Source organism: Bombina bombina, chromosome 6, assembly GCF_027579735.1.
Source record: "Bombina bombina isolate aBomBom1 chromosome 6, aBomBom1.pri, whole genome shotgun sequence".
NCBI lineage: Eukaryota > Metazoa > Chordata > Amphibia > Anura > Bombinatoridae > Bombina > Bombina bombina.
In genome coordinates, this window is record NC_069504.1 from 542467114 (window position 1) to 542485143 (window position 18030).

Consider the following 18030-nt stretch of genomic DNA (forward strand, 5'->3'; position numbering starts at 1 on the left):
ATTCACCACAACAGACAGTTACCATTTTACTCATCATATTGGTAACACAGTTCGCAGTGATACAAACTACTAATTTATTAGTATCAACTACTTTAGTACTAACTCTGCTACTGAGATCCACCAATTGATACTCATCCACAGACCAGATCATAACATCCTTTGATTGGCACATGTCAACCACACTAATTTTTTACACTCCTAGTATCACCTTTAGGCACATTCCCAGTTCTACAATCTCATTAACACTTCTGTATCTTATTTGAAATAAAAAAATAAAAAAATGTACTTTATATCATATACACAGTATTCATCACATGACATCACAATTTGCAATCCTCACATTGGAAGCACGTATAAATTCCCACTATAGTAAGCAGTATCATAGAATAGTGATCTTGATATATTATTATAAATTTGAGAACCTGTACTATGGATTTTTCCCCCCACTCCCCTCTCCCCTCATTCAACACTTTATTAAAAACAAAAATTTTAAAGGCACATTACAGTGTATTCCTATTCACCAAGTCAATTCTAATATATGTACGAACAACTGGTGTGTAGGCTACACACAGGGACATACCAGTGTTTCTACTGATATCGATTGCAAGCTAGGGAAAATATTTATATTTATACTTATAATTTAAACCTAGATTTATTTTAACTTTGCCATATTATAATATATGTAACACTGAAATTCTACTTTTAAGCGAGATGTGTGCCCCCCCCCTACAAGATCGAAAGTATATGCCAGGCACATATTAAGAATAATTTAGGAACCAAGACTTAATAAACTTAGCAGAATATATGCGTAAAGTAGTATACATAAAACAGATTTGATAAATATATTGTTTATTTCATAATAGACATGGATACACAATCAGGTATAATAAAATCTTTTTTTTTTTTTTAAATATTCTGTTATATACATTTTTAATCCTTTAAACTACTAAAGACCTACTGTAGGAAGGGATTTAATAAAGATCCAAGTTTGGAGAATATAACTGTACATCAGATAAGACTTTCTGTCCATCCTATGTCTTCAACATCATCCTAACCACCTCTCTGTTTAAACCCGGTGACAATATCCAACCACGTGATTGAATAGAACTCCCAATGACAGTGATTGGTAGAGAATCTAGAAGAGGCGGAGTTAGATCTATAAATACCTGCTAATGCCGGTGCACGTCACCTTTTCAAAAAGCCGAGACACAAGTGGCGAAACATGCTAAGGGAGGGTAGTTTTAAATACCCATTTAATTTTTAAATTAGCTTTGAGACTCGATATGCTAACTTACTGTGATATTGTGCAATAGGCACTGGTAACTAACAGAATATTATTATGTAAATCCGTTCTCAGAAATCCACTGTCTAGCACATATAATTGCAGTTAACTGTCTCTATATGCCGATTGAGTACTAAGCCAAACATATGTGAGACCTTGTGTTATAGACGTATGCACTATACAATAATAGCGTTAGCGTGGCTCTTTATTTGGACTATGTAAATACTGACAACTAATTAAGTGAGACCATTGGTCTGTATATACAATTTTGTATTACGAGTGTCTCATTTAGAAGCGAACAGACACAATATACATTCCTAAATGAGTCCCATGGGACTGCAAGCAGTACTAATATTCTAATAAATCTTTAATTATAGCCTAAAGTTAAGGACAGTATCACCATTATGAAGTGAAATGTACTGATATATATAGATATATATATCTCAATGCATAACTATTGGATAAGTATACAGTACGAATATCCAACCCCTCTTGAGTAAAAATAAATTGACAACATACAGTGGTAAACACTGACCAGTACCTCACTTCAGGGGCATTATTGTTAAAACACCAGCTAACCAAAATTTAACTTTGCTTTAGTATTTACTGGTTATGTAACTTGAAGCAGATTTAACACATTTATATACTAGGCACTTTAACTACTCAATCCAATCTAAAGTGACACGTATTAATGTATGATTCTTTAATTATCACGAGATACTGTACACAATCACTCCTGAATAAAGACCAGTAGTACAAAGTGCCAGGCACTCCTAGGGTTGTATTTTGACTTTCTTACGCTATCCCTGTATATAAATATATTCACACAAAACTACAACAATACTTTATTATAATATAAAGGGTTAAGCACACACATAAATCAGTCCTAGTGCTCACTACACAAAGGCATTTTTTGAAAGTACAATAATACTCCAAGACCCATATACTGTGTGCTTCACCTCAAACTTAATCTATATATCGCTGGAAATTGTTGTGAATAGACCTGTGAGAAAGTATTAACCCCCAAAGAGACACAATTGTTATCACTTCATTTCAGCATAATAAAAACATGCCAAATTTATTTTATCAGTGAAAGAACACCAAGACAAGATGGTGTAATTGCACCTACATCTGTTAACTTCACCATTAATAATGAAGAGAAATGGGCACACTTACTAGTACATTAACGTGATTTTTCTACAACCAATTTATCTATACTCAGCTCAAACTTTAAATGCTGTCATCAGATAATCTAATCAGAAACCATTACTAATATATATTGAAAAATAATTCAATACAACCTAAGAACACAGCCCGGGTACATGTGCGAACACATATTTACTCTTTTGTGTTGTTATTATCAGCAAATTGTCCCAGCACTGCATAAGCTAGCAAACCAGCCGTTTTGTGTAACAATACCAAACTGTGTATTATTGTCGTACTATCAGTGGATTCCACCTTATTGAGAAAATAATACAACACACATACGAGTAATACAAAGGCAATCATCCAGTATAACTATAACACTCTAATAGCATATAGTCCAATCTATAATCCCTTTGAGGAACCAGCAGGCCAATTTAACATTATTTCCCATTTATCCCAGTGTAATACGTTAGATGTAGTGGCATTATTCCACTATTATCATCAGTGACCAGTGCACTATTATTACACAAATAATGCAATTTAGAGTCTCTTTGCGGTTTTAAATGTACACACATATACACACACATTCAGTGGTTTTATAAAATTATTTCAACAATAAAAGTTATTTTTTAATGTACAATTCCATCCTTTTTTGTTTTCTCCTCAAGAATGATGTCTTTCATTTAAGGGGTGTTAGAAGTGCTTTATAAGTGCATTCTCTGCAGAGCGGCTTGCTCCTCTGGGGAAGGTAGGGCACTGCACCATGGGTCTCTACCCAGGAAGGCAATCCTGCAGAGCGGCTTGCTCCTATGGGGAAGGTAGGGCACTGCACCATGGGTCTCTTCCCCAGGGAGGCAAGCCTGCAGAGCGGCTTGCTTCTCTGGGGAAGGTAGGGCACTGCACCAGGCGTCTCACCCCAGGAAGGCAAGCCTGCATAGTGGCTTGTGGCTCTGGGGAAGGTAGTGCACTGCACCAGGGGTCTCTCCCCAGGGAGACAAGCCTGCAGAGTGGCTTGTGGCTCTGGGGAAGGTAGGGTACTGCACCATGGGTCTCTTCCCCAGGGAGGCAAGCCTGCAGAGCGGCTTGCTTCTCTGGGGATGGTAGGGCACTGCACCAGGTGTCTCACCCCAGGAAGGCAAGCCTGCATAGTGGCTTGTGGCTCTGGGGAAGGTAGTGCACTGCACCAGGGGTCTCTCCCCAGGGAGGCAAGCCTGCATAGTAGCTTTTGGCTCTGGGGAAGGTAGTGCAATGCACCAGGGTTCTCTCCTCAGGGAGGCAAGCCTGCAGAGTGGCTTGTGGCTCTGTAGAAGGTAGGGTAGTGCACCAGGTGTCTCTCCCCAGAGAGGCAAGCCTGCAGAGTGGCTTGTGGCTCTGGGGAAGGTAGGGAACTGCACCAGGGGTCTCTCCCCAGGGAAGCGAGCCTGCAGAGCGGCTTGTGGCTCTGGGGAAGGTAGGGTACTGCACCAGGGGTCTCTCCCCAGAGAGGCAAGCCTGCAGAGCGGCTTGTGGCTCTGGGGAAGGTAGGGTACTGCACCAGGGGTCTCTCCCCAGGGAGGCAAGCCTGCATAGCAGCTTATGGCTCTGGGGAAGGTAGTTCACTGCAGCAGGGGTCTCTCCCCAGGGAGACAAGCCTGCAGAGTGGCTTGTGGCTCTGGGGAAGGTAGGGTACTGCACCATGGGTCTCTTCCCCAGGGAGGCAAGCCTGCAGAGCGGCTTGCTTCTCTGGGGATGGTAGGGCACTGCACCAGGTGTCTCACCCCAGGAAGGCAAGCCTGCATAGTGGCTTGTGGCTCTGGGGAAGGTAGTGCACTGCACCAGGGGTCTCTCCCCAGGGAGGCAAGCCTGCATAGTAGCTTTTGGCTCTGGGGAAGGTAGTGCAATGCACCAGGGTTCTCTCCTCAGGGAGGCAAGCCTGCAGAGTGGCTTGTGGCTCTGTAGAAGGTAGGGTAGTGCACCAGGTGTCTCTCCCCAGAGAGGCAAGCCTGCAGAGTGGCTTGTGGCTCTGGGGAAGGTAGGGAACTGCACCAGGGGTCTCTCCCCAGGGAGGCGAGCCTGCAGAGCGGCTTGTGGCTCTGGGGAAGGTAGGGTACTGCACCAGGGGTCTCTCCCCAGAGAGGCAAGCCTGCAGAGCGGCTTGTGGCTCTGGGGAAGGTAGGGTACTGCACCAGGGGTCTCTCCCCAGGGAGGCAAGCCTGCATAGCAGCTTATGGCTCTGGGGAAGGTAGTTCACTGCAGCAGGGGTCTCTGCAGAGCAGCTTGTGGCTCTGGGGAAGGTAGGGTACAGCACCAGAGTTCTCTCCCCAGCGAGGCAAGCCTGCAGAGTGGTTTGTGGCTCTGGGGAAGGTAGGGTACTGCACACAGGGTTTCTCCCCAGGGAGGCAAGCCTGCATAGCGGCTTGAGGCTCTGGGGAAGGTAATGCACTGCACCAGGGGTCTCTCCCCAGAGAGGCAAGCCTGCAGAGCAGTTTGTGGCTCTGGGGAAGGTAGGGTACTGCACCAGGGGTCTCTCCCCAGGGAGACAAGCCTGCAGAGCAGTTTGTGGCTCTGGGGAAGGTAGGGTACTGCACCAGGGGTCTCTCCCCAGGGAGACAAGCCTGCAGAGTGGCTTGTGGCTCTGGGGAAGGTAGGGTACTGCACCAGGGGTCTCTCCCCAAGGAGTCAAGCCTGCAGAGCGGCTTGTGGCTCTGAGGAAGGTAGTGCACTGCACCAGGGGTCTCTCCCTAGGGAGGAAAGCCTGCAGAGCGACTTGTGACTCTGGGGAAGGTAGGGTACTGCACCAGGGGTTTCTCCCCAGGGAGGCAAGCCTTCAGAGCGGTTTGTGGCTCTGGGGAAGGTAGGGTACTGCACCAGGGATCTCTCCCCAGTGAGGCAAGCCTGCAGAGGGGCTTGTGGCTCTGTCCAGAGCACCGCGGGCTTCCAGAGCCTATTTCCCACATGTGGAGGGTGGGTATCAGGTAGGCAGAGTGTGCATAAGCTCCGCAGGCCTCCAGGCACTATTTGCCACATGTGTATGGTGGGTAGCCACTAGGCGGCATGTGCATGAGCTCTGCAGACCTCCAGGCACTATTTCCTGCAAAGAGAGGAATTTTAAAGTGTGACAGTAGCTGCGCCGCCGCTTCCAGCGTATCCCGGGGCAAGTTGCCGGTCAAAAAGTTTGGCCGCCGGAGGCTGAATGGCTTCACCTCCAATCAGGGGATGGTAGGGTCTGGCACATTCGGCAGGGGGCTTTATTTTGCACTATCCAGGTTATCCCCTAGGCAGCTTGTGCACAAACTCGGCGGGCTTCCAGTGCCTATTTCCAACATGTGTGTGGTAGGTAGCCGTTAAGCGGCATATGCACGAGCTCCACAGCCCTCCAGGCACTATTTCCTGCATGTGGATGGTGGGTATGAGGTAGGCGGCTTGTGCAGGAGCTCTGCGGGCCTCCAGGGACTATTTGCCTCATGTGTATGGTGGGTAGCCGCTAGTTGGCGTATCCATGCGCTCTGCAGGCCTCCAGGCACTGTATTCCGCATGTGGAGGGTGGGTAACAGGAAGGCAGCCGGTGCACGAGCTCTGCGGGCCTACAGGCACTATATCCCACATGTGGATGGTGGGTATCAGTTAGGCGGCTTGTGCAGGAGCTCTGCAAGCCTCCAGGGACTATTTGCTGCATGTGTATGGTGGGTAGTCACTAGGTGGCATATCCACGAGCTCCGCGGGCCTCCAGGCACTATTTCCCATATGTGGATGGTGGGAATCAGGTAGGCGGCTTGTGCAGGAGCTCTGTGGGCCTCCAGGGAATATTTGCTGCATGTGTATGGTGGGTAGCCGCTAGGCAGTGTATGCACGAGCTCCGCGGGCATCCAGGCACTGTATCCCGCATGTGGAGGATGGGTATCAGGAAGGCGGCGGGTGCACAAGCTCTGCAGGCCTCCAAGCACTATTTTCTGCATGTGGATAGTGGGTATAAGGTAGGCGGCTTGAGCAGGAGCTCTGCGGCCCTCCAGGGACTATTTGTAGCATGTGTATGGTGGTTAGCCACTAGGCGGCATATGCACAAGCTCCGCAAGCCTCCAGGCACTATTTCCCGCATGTGGAGGGTGGATATCAGGTAGGTGGCCTATGTATGAGTTCTGCTGGCTTTCAAGGCCCATTTCCCGCAAAGAGAGGAGGTTTAAAGGGTGCACAAACTCTGCGGGCTTCCAGTGCCTATTTCCAACATGTGTATGGTCGGTAGCCACTATGCGGCATATGCACTAGCTCCGTGGGCCTCCAGGCACTATTTCCTGCATGTGGATGATGGGTATCAGGTAGGCGGCTTGTGCAGGAGCTCTGCGGGCCTCCAGGAACTATTTGCCTCATGTGTATGGTGGGCAGCCGCTAGTCGGCGTATCCACATGCTCTGCAGGCCTCCAGGCACTGTATTCCACATGTGGAGGGTGGGTATCAGGAAGGCAGCAGGTGCACAAGCTCTGCAGGCCTCCAAGCACTATTTCCCTCATGTGGATGATGGGTATCAGGTAGGCGGCTTGTGCAGGAGCTCTGCGGGCCTCCAGGAACTATTTGCCTCATGTGTATGGTGGGCAGCCGCTAGTCGGCGTATCCACAAGCTCTGCGGGCCTACAGGCACTATTTCCCACATGTGGGTGGTGGGTATCAGTTAGGCGGCTTGTGCAGGAGCTCTGCAAGCCTCCAGGGACTATTTGCTGCATGTGTATTGTGGGTAGCCACTAGGTGGCATATCCACGAGCTCCGCGGGCCTCCAGGCACTATTTCCCACATGTGGATGGTGGGTATCAGGTAGGCGGCTTGTCCAGGAGCTCTGCGGGCCTCCAGGGAATATTTGCTGCATGTGTATGGTGGGTAGCCGCTAGGCGGCATATGCATGTGCTCCGTGGGCCTCCAGGGACTGTATCCCGCATGTGGAGGATGGGTATCAGGAAGGCGGCAGATGCACAAGCTCTGCAGGCCTCCAAGCACTATTTCCCTCATGTGGATAGTGGGTATAAGGTAGGCAGCTTCTGCAGGAGCTCTGCGGCACTCCAGGGACTATTTACCACATGTGTATGGTGGTGACACAGGCTTGCTTTGCGACAGAGAACACACATTGGCCAGAAGTTACCAAGGGATTTTCAGGATAAAGTGCAGAAATTTCATGAATTTGTCCTCTCTGAGCACCAACGGAATATATTTGAACTGTAATGCATTGGGAATATGGTTGAAACTCCAATGTTTTTTGATATGCCAGGTGATAACACAGTGGACTTCTCTGGTAAACACACCATTAGTGTGAAAACCACAGGGCACGAGAAACAACACTTTACTGTTGTCCTTGCAGATTTCGCGAATGGGACAAAACTAACAACAATGTTTAAAAGAAAGATTACGCCAAAAGAGGAGTTTACAACCAGTGTTCTTGACAAAGTTCACCTGTAGTGATTCCTGGGGGTTGGCCAGAGTGGCTTGCTCCTCTGGGGAAGGTAGGGCACAGCACAATTTTTCTCTCTACAGGGAAGCAAGCCTGAAAAGTGGCTTGCTCCTCTGGGGAAGGTAAAGCACTGCCCTATTGGTCTCTCCCCAGGGAGGTAAGCCTGCAGAGTGGCTTGCTCTTCTGGGGAAGGTAGGCCTAACACCAGAGCTTGCTCCTCTGGGGAAGGTAGGCTTAACACCAGGGGTCACTCCCCAGGGAGGCAAGCCTGCAGAGAGGCTTGCTCCTCTGAGAAAGGTAGGCCTAACACCAGGGGTCTCTCCCCAGGGAGGCAAGCCTGCAGAGCGGCTTGCTTCTCTGGAGAAGGTAGGGCACTGCACCATGAGTCTCTGCCCAGGGAGGAAAGCCTGCAGAGCGGCTTGCTCCCATGGGGAAGGTAGGGCACTGCACCATGCGTCTCTCCCCAGGGAGGCAAGCCTTCAGAGCGGCCTGCTCCTCTGGGGAAGGTAGGGCACTGCACCAGGGGTCTCTCCCCAAGGAGGCAAGCCTGCATAGCGACTTGTGGCTCTGGGGAAGGTAGTGCACTGCACCAGGGGTCTCTCCCCAGGGAGACAAGCCTGCAGAGTGGCTTGTGGCTCTGGGGAAGGTAGGGTACTGCACCATGGGTCTCTCCCCAGGGAGGCAAGCCTTCATAGCAGCTTGTGGCTCTGGGGAAGATAGTGCACTGCATCAGAGGTCTCTCCCCAGGCAAGCAAGCCTGCAGAGTGGCTTGTGGCTCTGGGGAAGGTAGGGTACTGCACCAGGGGTCTCTCCCTAGTGAGGCAAGCCTGCAGAGTGGCTGGTGGCTCTGGGTAAGGTAGGGTACTGCACCAGGGGTCTCTCCCCAGAGAGGCAAGCCTGCATAGTGGCTTGTGGCTCTGGGGAAGGTAGTGCACTGCACCAGGGGTCTCTCCCCAGGGAGGCAAGCCTGCAGAGCGGCTTGTGGCTCTGGGGAAGGTAGGTTACTGCACCAGGGACCCCTCCACAGGGAGGCAAGCCTGCAGAGTGGCTTGTGGCTCTGGGGAAGGTAGGGTACTGCACCAGGGGTCTCTCCCCAGGGAGGAAAGCCTGCAGAGTGGTTTGTGGCTATGTCCAGAGCACCATGGGCTTAAATCGCCTATTTCCCACATGTGGAGGGTTGATATCAGGTAGTTGCAGTGTGCATAAGCTCCGCAGGACTCCAGGCACTATTTCCAGCCAGAGCATGGTGGGTGGCTAGCCGCTAGGTGGCGTGTGCACGAGGTCTGTGGGCCTCCAGGCACTATTTCCCGCAAAGAGAGGAATTTTAAAGTGTGACAGTAGCTGCGCCACCGCTTCCAGTGTATCCCGGGGCAAGTTGCCGGTCAAAAATGTTGGCCGCCGGAGGCTGAATGGCTTCACCCCCAGAGCAGGGGAAAGTAGGGTCTGGTACATTGGGCAGGGGGCTTAATTCTGCATTATCCAGGTTATATGCTAGGCGGCTTGTGCACAAGCTCTGCAGGCTTCCAGTGCCTATTTCCCGCATGTGTACGGTGGTTAGCTGCTTGGCAGCATATGCACAAGCTCCGCGGGCCTCCAGGCACTATTTCCCATATGTGGATGGTGGGTATCAGGTAGGCGGCTTGTGCAGGAGCTCTGCGGGCCTCCAGGCACTATTTGCCGTATGTGGATGGTGGGTAGCCGCTAGGCAGCGTATACACAAGCTCTGCGGGTCTCCAGGCACTGTATTCCGCATGTGCAGGATGGGTATCAGGAAGGCGGCGGGTGCACAAGCTCTGCGGGCCTCCAGGCACTATTTCCCGCATGTGGATGGTGGGTATCGGGTAGGAGGCTTGTGCAGGAGCTCTGCGGGCCGCCAGGGACTATTTGCCACATGTGTATGGTGGGTAGCCGCTAGGCAGCGTATGCACGAGCACCGCGAGCCTCCAGGCACTATTTCTCCAATGTGGAGGGTGGGTATCAGGTAGGCGGCCTATGCACGAGTTCTGTGGGATTTCAAGGCCCGTTTCCCGCAAAAAGAGGAGGTTTAAAGGGTGGCAGTAGCTGCGCTGCTGCTTCCAGTGTATCCCTAGGCAAGTTGCCAGTCAATCAGAATTAAGGTAGAAAAAATCCTATTGGCTGATGCTAGGCTGATAGGGCTTTTAGATTAGGTGTAATTAGTTTAAATATCTTGTAATCTTGTAATTTGTTTATTATTTTCTGTAATTTAGTGTTTTTTGTAATTTAATTTATTTAATTGTTTTTAATTTAGTAAATTTATTTAATTATAGTGTAGTGTTAGGTGTTATTGTAACTTAGGTTAGGTTTTATTTTACAGGTACTTTTGTATTTATTTTAGCTAGGTAGTTATTAAATAGTTCATAACTATTTAATAACTATTCTACCTAGTTAAAATAAATACAAACTTGCCTGTAAAATAAAAATAAACCCTAAGATAGCTACAATGTAACTATTAGTTATATTGTAGCTAGCTTAGGGTTTATTTTATAGGTAAGTATTTAGTTTTAAATAGAAATTATTTAGGTAATAATATTAATTTTTATTTAGATTTATTGTAATTATATTTAAGTTAGGGGTGTTAGGGTTAGGTTTAGACTTAGGTTTAGGGGTTAATACATTTAGTATAGTGGCGGCGACATTGGGGGCAGCAGATTAGGGGTTAAAAATGTAGGTAGGTGGTGGTGATGTTAGGGACGGCAGATTAGGGGTTAATAATATTTAAATAATGTTTGCGAGGCGGGAGTGTGGCGGTTTAGGGGTTAATATGTTTATTATAGTGGCGGCGATGTCCAGAGTGGCAGATTAGGGGCTAAAAATTTAATTTAAGTGTTTGCGATGCAGGAGGGCCTTGGTTTAGGGGTTAAAAGGTAGTTTATGGGTGTCAGTGTACTTTTTAGCACTTTAGTTATGAATTTTATGTTACGGCATTGTACCATAAAACTCTTAACTACTGACTTTAAAATGCGTTAGGGATCTTGGAGGTAGAGGGTGTACCTCTCACTTTTTGGCCTCCCAGGATAGACTCGTAATACCAGCGCTAAGGAAGTCACATAGAAAAAAAAGACTTTACAAAGTTTATGTAAGTCGTTTTGCGATAAGGCCAAAGAAGTGTGTGTTGCCCCTAAACCTGCAAGTCTCGTAATAGCAACGGTAGTGAAAAAGCAGCGTTAGGACCCGTTAACACTGCTTTTTCAGCCTAACGCACAACTCATAATCTAGCCGAATATGTTGTGTACACGTTAAAATCTAATATGTGGGGGGGGCGGAGCTAGCCACTGATCTGACTAGACGTGTGCACACTGAGCTCCGTGAAATAAATTTCTAAAAGAGATTTATAAAGTATTAATTTTGGTTTAACCTAAAGATAAAATCATCCATTCTGCTGCTGGACATTAATGTAATACAGAGTGACCTCTTTTATACACCCTGTTAGCAGCCGATAACCATCGCAGAAGGGGACACCTATAGAGGGACGAGTGGTCCCACTACCCGCTAAGGAGAGTGCAGACGGGTGTCAACGACAACTTGAGGAGTTTATGGTTCCCTCACCGGACTTTCTGCAGTCATCCGGACTAGCCTGATTAGATACAACTATCCTCTCTGCCTCTGCTACCACTCGTTTATGAACCGTGGTCCACACAGCAGCCCCTCACCTCTGGCGGCAGCCGTTTCCTAACTCCGGAGGGTCGGGGCTCCGCTCCGGAGTTGCGGCCTTCCCTCACACCAACTAGCATCGAACATCTGCCGACTGACTTCGCTCCGGAGGATCGGGGACCCGCTCCGGAGCACTCAGCTGTAGCCAATTCCTGTGGGAGGAAGAACGGATTACTAGCCTCCGGACTTACCTGGAAGTCTTGAGATACATACCCGCATACCTCCAGTGCCAGTCGGATTCAAGAGAGGGCTCAGAACGCCCAGATCCTCAGCATCCAACAAGTTCTTGCCGTGCGGTGGATCCGGTAGCCACCTTGGAAGACTGCCCATTACCGGAGCTGGTGTTGCTCACGTCTTGGCCCCTACTGTGACCCGGGTGACCCGGGAACGGCCCTCACAGGCCGCTTCATCTAAGTTCCGATTTGGCGCGAAAGATCGCCATTTTGAGGCCTATGCGGTGGACTCACCAGTGTTCTACGCAGAGAGCATCTTGTCACAAGCGGAGTGTGAGGTAAGAGTACATGCCTGGCCACAACTCCATACACTGCTCTCATAAACATAGCTAGTCCGTGGATGGTTAGGACATAAACGGCTCCACTGCAAGCATAATTTATAGTACAAGCAAGCTGCAGGTAGGTCTGAATCACGTACTGCCAGCTGGATCTACTGAATAAAACTCTGACACTAGCTCTGATATTCAATATTTAATACTTGCTTCCTTTGCCTATAAGCCCACAGAGCTAGATTTAACTAACTTGCTGTCAAGGCAGGGTACTGACACCCCACCATATCTTACATAACATTCTGCCATCTAGCAGACAGATTACCTAACAGTAACTGAACTCAAGCCTACATTCAGAGCAATAGCTTGGGACACTAAGTGATATTTTCATACAGCTGCTGCGTCAGCCAAATGTTCTCTGTTACAAACAGAGTGGAGTGTAACTTTCTTCAATGTATTGCTGCATATGTGTGCTGTCTCTACTTATGGTTTAAGAGTACTGATTATGTACAATAATCTCACTACACACCTTCTCCTTTTTAAACTCTAAGACACCCCTCACAACTGGTACAACATACTGACAACCTTTTAGAGCCCACACTGCACTCCCCCTACTGTAAAATACCTTCTGAAATCTTATATCCAGAAGAACATCATCTTCACCTACACTCCTGAACTAACAATTTAAGGACTTAATAGTAGGGTATCTTATCCACCCCTGTCTGTTAATTCTCTCTGGCACCTCTCCCTTTCCGGTCCAGCCAGTCTGGGCTGGTCACTTCCCTTCTCCCTTTTCCCTTCTATATAGTCGTATCCCACCACTCCCTGGGGTGCCAGTGACTCACATACTTGCATTTATATGTTGGGACCGAAGGGTTCAATTACTACCTATTATTTGATGCTGTAACAAAATGTCATAAATATAGAAAGTGTTATTAACCCCTGCTCCGCAGTCTAGCAATACATATCAGACCTAGTAAACTTTACTATACGGTGCTTTATACTTTTCAGATTGTTTTCAGAGCGCTCTATAACAGAAGGTTGGTGTTAATTTTTAACCTACAAACATACCTAACAGTCTTAACACAATGCCCCATGGGCCCAGACGTCAGGGGAAACCCTCCACTAACACTCAGAAGACTGTTTATGATCATTTTACTCAATCAGGAAAGGAATCTAACCCTGTCACCAACGAGGAGATGAGCGACCCTGAGTCGATCGATGCTGAATCTCATTCCAGTGTGCGCTCAGAAGCGCCATCACATCATTACATTACTAAGGCTACCCTACAACATATGTTGGCCAGTCAAACACGCTCTATCACCCAGGAAATTCAACGGTCCTCTGCGGAACTGAAAAAGGAAATCTCAGAGATTGGAGAAAGAGTTGAAGCACTAGAGTGGAAACAGGATGATCTAGCAGTAGATCAATCAAACCTGCTCACTTACTCTGAAACCCTAGCAGATCAGATGACTCAACTTGAATTTAAAATGGCAGACATTGAAGACAGATCTCGCAGAAATAATATCCGGTTTAGGGGCATCCCAGAAACCGTGGAAAATACTCATCTCCAACCCTACCTAAAGGAGCTGTTTACAGTACTCGTGGGCACCCCAGATGGACACACTGATACAATGGAGAGAGCCCATAGAGCTTTAAGATCACGACTTGCTCCTGCCGACAAACCAAGAGATGTAATTGTCTGCTTTCACAGCTACATATATAAAGACAAACTTATGCAAGCAGCCTTCAAAAGACCGCCTATGCCAGAAAAATTCAAGGATGTTCAACTCCTGCCTGACCTTTCAACTCATACACTACAGTACCGTAAAACCTTTCAACAAATTACTCTGACACTCAGGAAGGCTAATATTAAATACAGGTGGGGTCATCCCACAAACCTAGTGATCACCAGAAATAACCAGAGCCACACAATTAACTCCATACCTCAAGGTATGGCTCTCCTGGCCACATGGGGCCTACACCAGGAACAACCTCCACCGTTACAGCCAACTTACCCAAAGCTGAGAGCTTCGGCTCCCGAATGGTCTATTAAAGAGCAAAGAGCCAAGAAACCTAAAACTAACCCACCGTAAAAACACGTCTGGTAGCCTTTAACGGAACTTATCTAGACTTTATTTAACCTGGAAGTTTGACCTGTCTCCAACAGATCATAACTGGGACTGAGTTAAAGTTTAAAAAGTTTACTATTAGATAGTACAATTAAGTTATGTGTTTGATTGTTATTTTAAGGTTGTTGTCTTAATTTAAGTATTACACATATGTAATAGCAAGTTAATTTACAATGATTACTGCGGAGCAGGGTCCATTCCAAAGACCCCTGTTTCTATTAGCTTCTTGCCCCCCCACGGGCAGCCCACACTAGGGCTCCACCATAGCGAACTATTTTCGCTAACTTTTCTTTACTCTATCTGTTGTCTATCTCCCTCCCCCTATCCTCCCCACCTACACTAACTCTCATTATTAAAAGACCTGACCTACTCCCAATACCTCCCTATGCCACCCCTCAAAATACTAACCCATAATGTAAGAGGCCTAAACTCCCCACATAAGCGTAGCCTCTTAGCTAGATCACTCAAATTCCATAACCCTGACGTAGCATTCCTTCAGGAGACACATTGGTCGTCAGACAATCCTCCTTGCACAATATCTAAAGACTACACTGTCCTCGAATACACCTCTTTTTCAAAAAAAGCCAGAGGTACGGCAATTTTAATACATAAAAGAATAGCTTATGAACCAATCCAAGTTCTAAAAGACCCCCAATCTAGATTTCTCATTCTAACATGTAAGCTAGACCATACTGATCATACCTTAGTTTCTATCTATCTACCTAACTCACATCAGCCTAGATACCTCAAACGGATTCTACACACAGTTGACCGGATAAAAATAGGTAGAGTCTTGCTAGCGGGGGACTTCAACATGACTTGGGATCCAGCACTAGACAGAAAAAGAACTACCCGGACAAAACACACCACCCCTCCTGCTCAACTTTCCCAAAAGTTCAGACAAATTATTACCCACTTCTGCTACTTCGATGTATTGCGTTCACTTCATGCTAGAGATAGAGACTACACTCACTTCTCATTCCCTCATAAAACATACTGGATTATGTTTTTTGCTCAGCAGAAACCCTTGACCAAGTCAAACATTCTAACATCTCCCTATGCCCATGGTCTGATCATGACCTAGTTTCAGTAACTCTCCGCTCAGCGGAGCGACACCATGTGAAGCCTTCATGGCGCCTCCCGCATGACATCCTACAGGATGCTGCATTTAAGGAAACCTTGAGAAAAGACATAACCTTCTACTGCCAAACCAATGACAATAATCAGGTCAGAGATGACACACTATGGGGGGCGGCAAAGGCCACCTTTAGAGGTCTCATAATTAAAAAACAAGCTCACCTTAAAAAACTATCTGGCCTACCCCTTTCCAAATCTCATATTGAATTGCGTCGACTAGAACTCCTAAATAGAAGTGCACCCTCAGATGAAACCACAGCTCAAATTACACTGATTAAAAACCATATTAACCAACTAGAGCTAAAACGCACCCAGGCTAACTTATTTAAACTGAAACAGATTACTTACCATAAGAGTAACAAAGCAGATACACTACTAGCAAATAAACTTAAAAACAAGGCGAGTACCTCAAGAATTCACCAGATTCAATTTGAAAACCAGACATACCGCAAACCTTCAGACATTGGTACTTGTTTTGAGAAATTCTACTCAAACCTGTACAATCTAGAAAAAAATGCAAGCGACAATCTAACTCCTGTTGACAAAATATGCTCCTTCCTTCGCAGCTTAAATCTCCCCTCATTGTCGCCTGACGACCAAGAAACACTCTCATCCCCCTTCACCTCTATGGAAATCAAACACGTAATAAAGCATCTAAAGCCTTTCAAAACTCCGGGTCCAGATGGCTACTCAGCAGCCTTCTACAAAACATACACAAACGAATTAACCCCACTACTCTTAAGATTTTTTAACTACGCTAGAGAACAGGGTAGGTTTAGTCAGGAATTCTTGGAAGCAACGGTGATTACTATTCCTAAGCCCCAAAAAGACCCATCCTTATGCTCCAATTACAGGCCAATCTCCCTGATTAATTTAGACATTAAAATGTATGCTAAATTATTTGCTACACGCATCTCTAAATTACTCCCGAAACTCATAAACTTAGATCAAGTAGGATTTATCCCTCACCGCGAGGGACCAGACAATACTAGACGTCTCCTAAACATCTGCACTGAATCCACCAGACTAAATAGGCCATTCTCTGTCATCTCATTGGATGCAGAGAAGGCTTTTGACCGCGTTAGATGGTCCTACTTATGGGAAGCTCTTAAAATCTTTGGTTTCCCAGATCAAATTATCAAAGCGATACAGGCTCTTTACTCCACTCCCACAGCAGTAGTTAGAGGCCTAGGCTTTGCCTCACCCCCCTTCCCAATATCTAATGGCACCAGACAAGGATGTCCACTCTCACCCCTTCTTTTTGCCCTGGCAATCGAGCCACTAGCAGAACAAATCAGACAAGATAAAAAAATTGATGGCATTCGCCTACATGGCACTATTCACAAAATTGCACTCTTTGCAGACGACATTACTATATTCTCATCAGACCCCCTATCTTCATTCCCGAGACTGATAGAAATCTTAAACTCCTTTGGAGACATGTCACTCTACAAATTAAATCTAGATAAAACAGAAATCTTTACCTGGGGAATTCCACAGAACACGGTAGACACCCTCAGGGTCCAATACAGAGTACATTGCGTCAATAACTTCATCTCCCACTTAGGTGTTAAGATATCGAATAATATCCCTCAGATGATCAAAGACAACTACCTGCCCCTTTTAACCGAACTGCGTACTCTGAAAGACAAATGGGACTATACTCACATCTCATGGATAGGTAGGTTAACAGCCCTTAAGATGTCTTTTCTACCTAAAATTACTTATTTATTTAGATGTCTTCCTCTCCGCATCCTGGGATATCTCCTTCACCAATTTCAGAGTGAATTTACAAAATATATATGGCAGCACAAACCCCCCAGAGTGGCGCACAAAATCCTTCAAAGCCCCCTTAGTAGAGGAGGTATAGCATCCCCATCAATAACTAGGTATTATGAAGGAGCCATGCTCACCCACATCTCACAATGGGGTGCTAAAGACTCCCCTAGTAAATGGAAAACCATAGAACAAGCCTCCCTCCCAAATCATATATTTTTACCCGACTTAATTTGGATTCCTGCCCACCTAAGACGTACCACAGACATCAGAAATGACATAATACGAGAATGCCTCGCCATGTGGGACAAGCTTAGACACTATCCACACATCGCCCCACATCCTTCACCTATTACTCCCTTGACAGGTCTCCTACGAGGCTTACCTGACTCTCATCCTTATGGCTGGACTAGAATTGGAATACAAACAGTAGCTGACCTCTGGGTTACTTCACCAACCCCGCGCTTCATGACACTCTCAGAAATAAAGGCTGGCTCCAATTTACCCAGGTACATGACATACGAATACACAAGACTAAAGAGCTTTCTTACTAGTTGGGGATTTCAACCTGAGTTACACCGACCCCGTACACTCTGGGAAACGACTTGGCAACAAGGTAACAAACTACACAGACCATTATCAATGCATTACACCTTAATAGGAAACACAGACCCTGAGAATAAACTTCCTCACTTACTCACTTGGGAATCAGTTCTGAACCTGACTCTGCCCCCACAAGTATGGCAACATGTAATTTCCCTCACTAAAAAAGCACTACACTGTGTCACACTCTTCGAAACATATTACAAACTCTTAACGAACTGGTACCTTACCCCTGCGAGACTTAATAAAATGTTTGTCTCTACCTCTCCCCTATGCTGGCGTAATTGCGGCAAAAAAGGAGATTCTCTACACATATGGTGAGAATGCCCCAAGTTAAAACCCTTATGGAGTACCTGCTTCCGTACGCTAG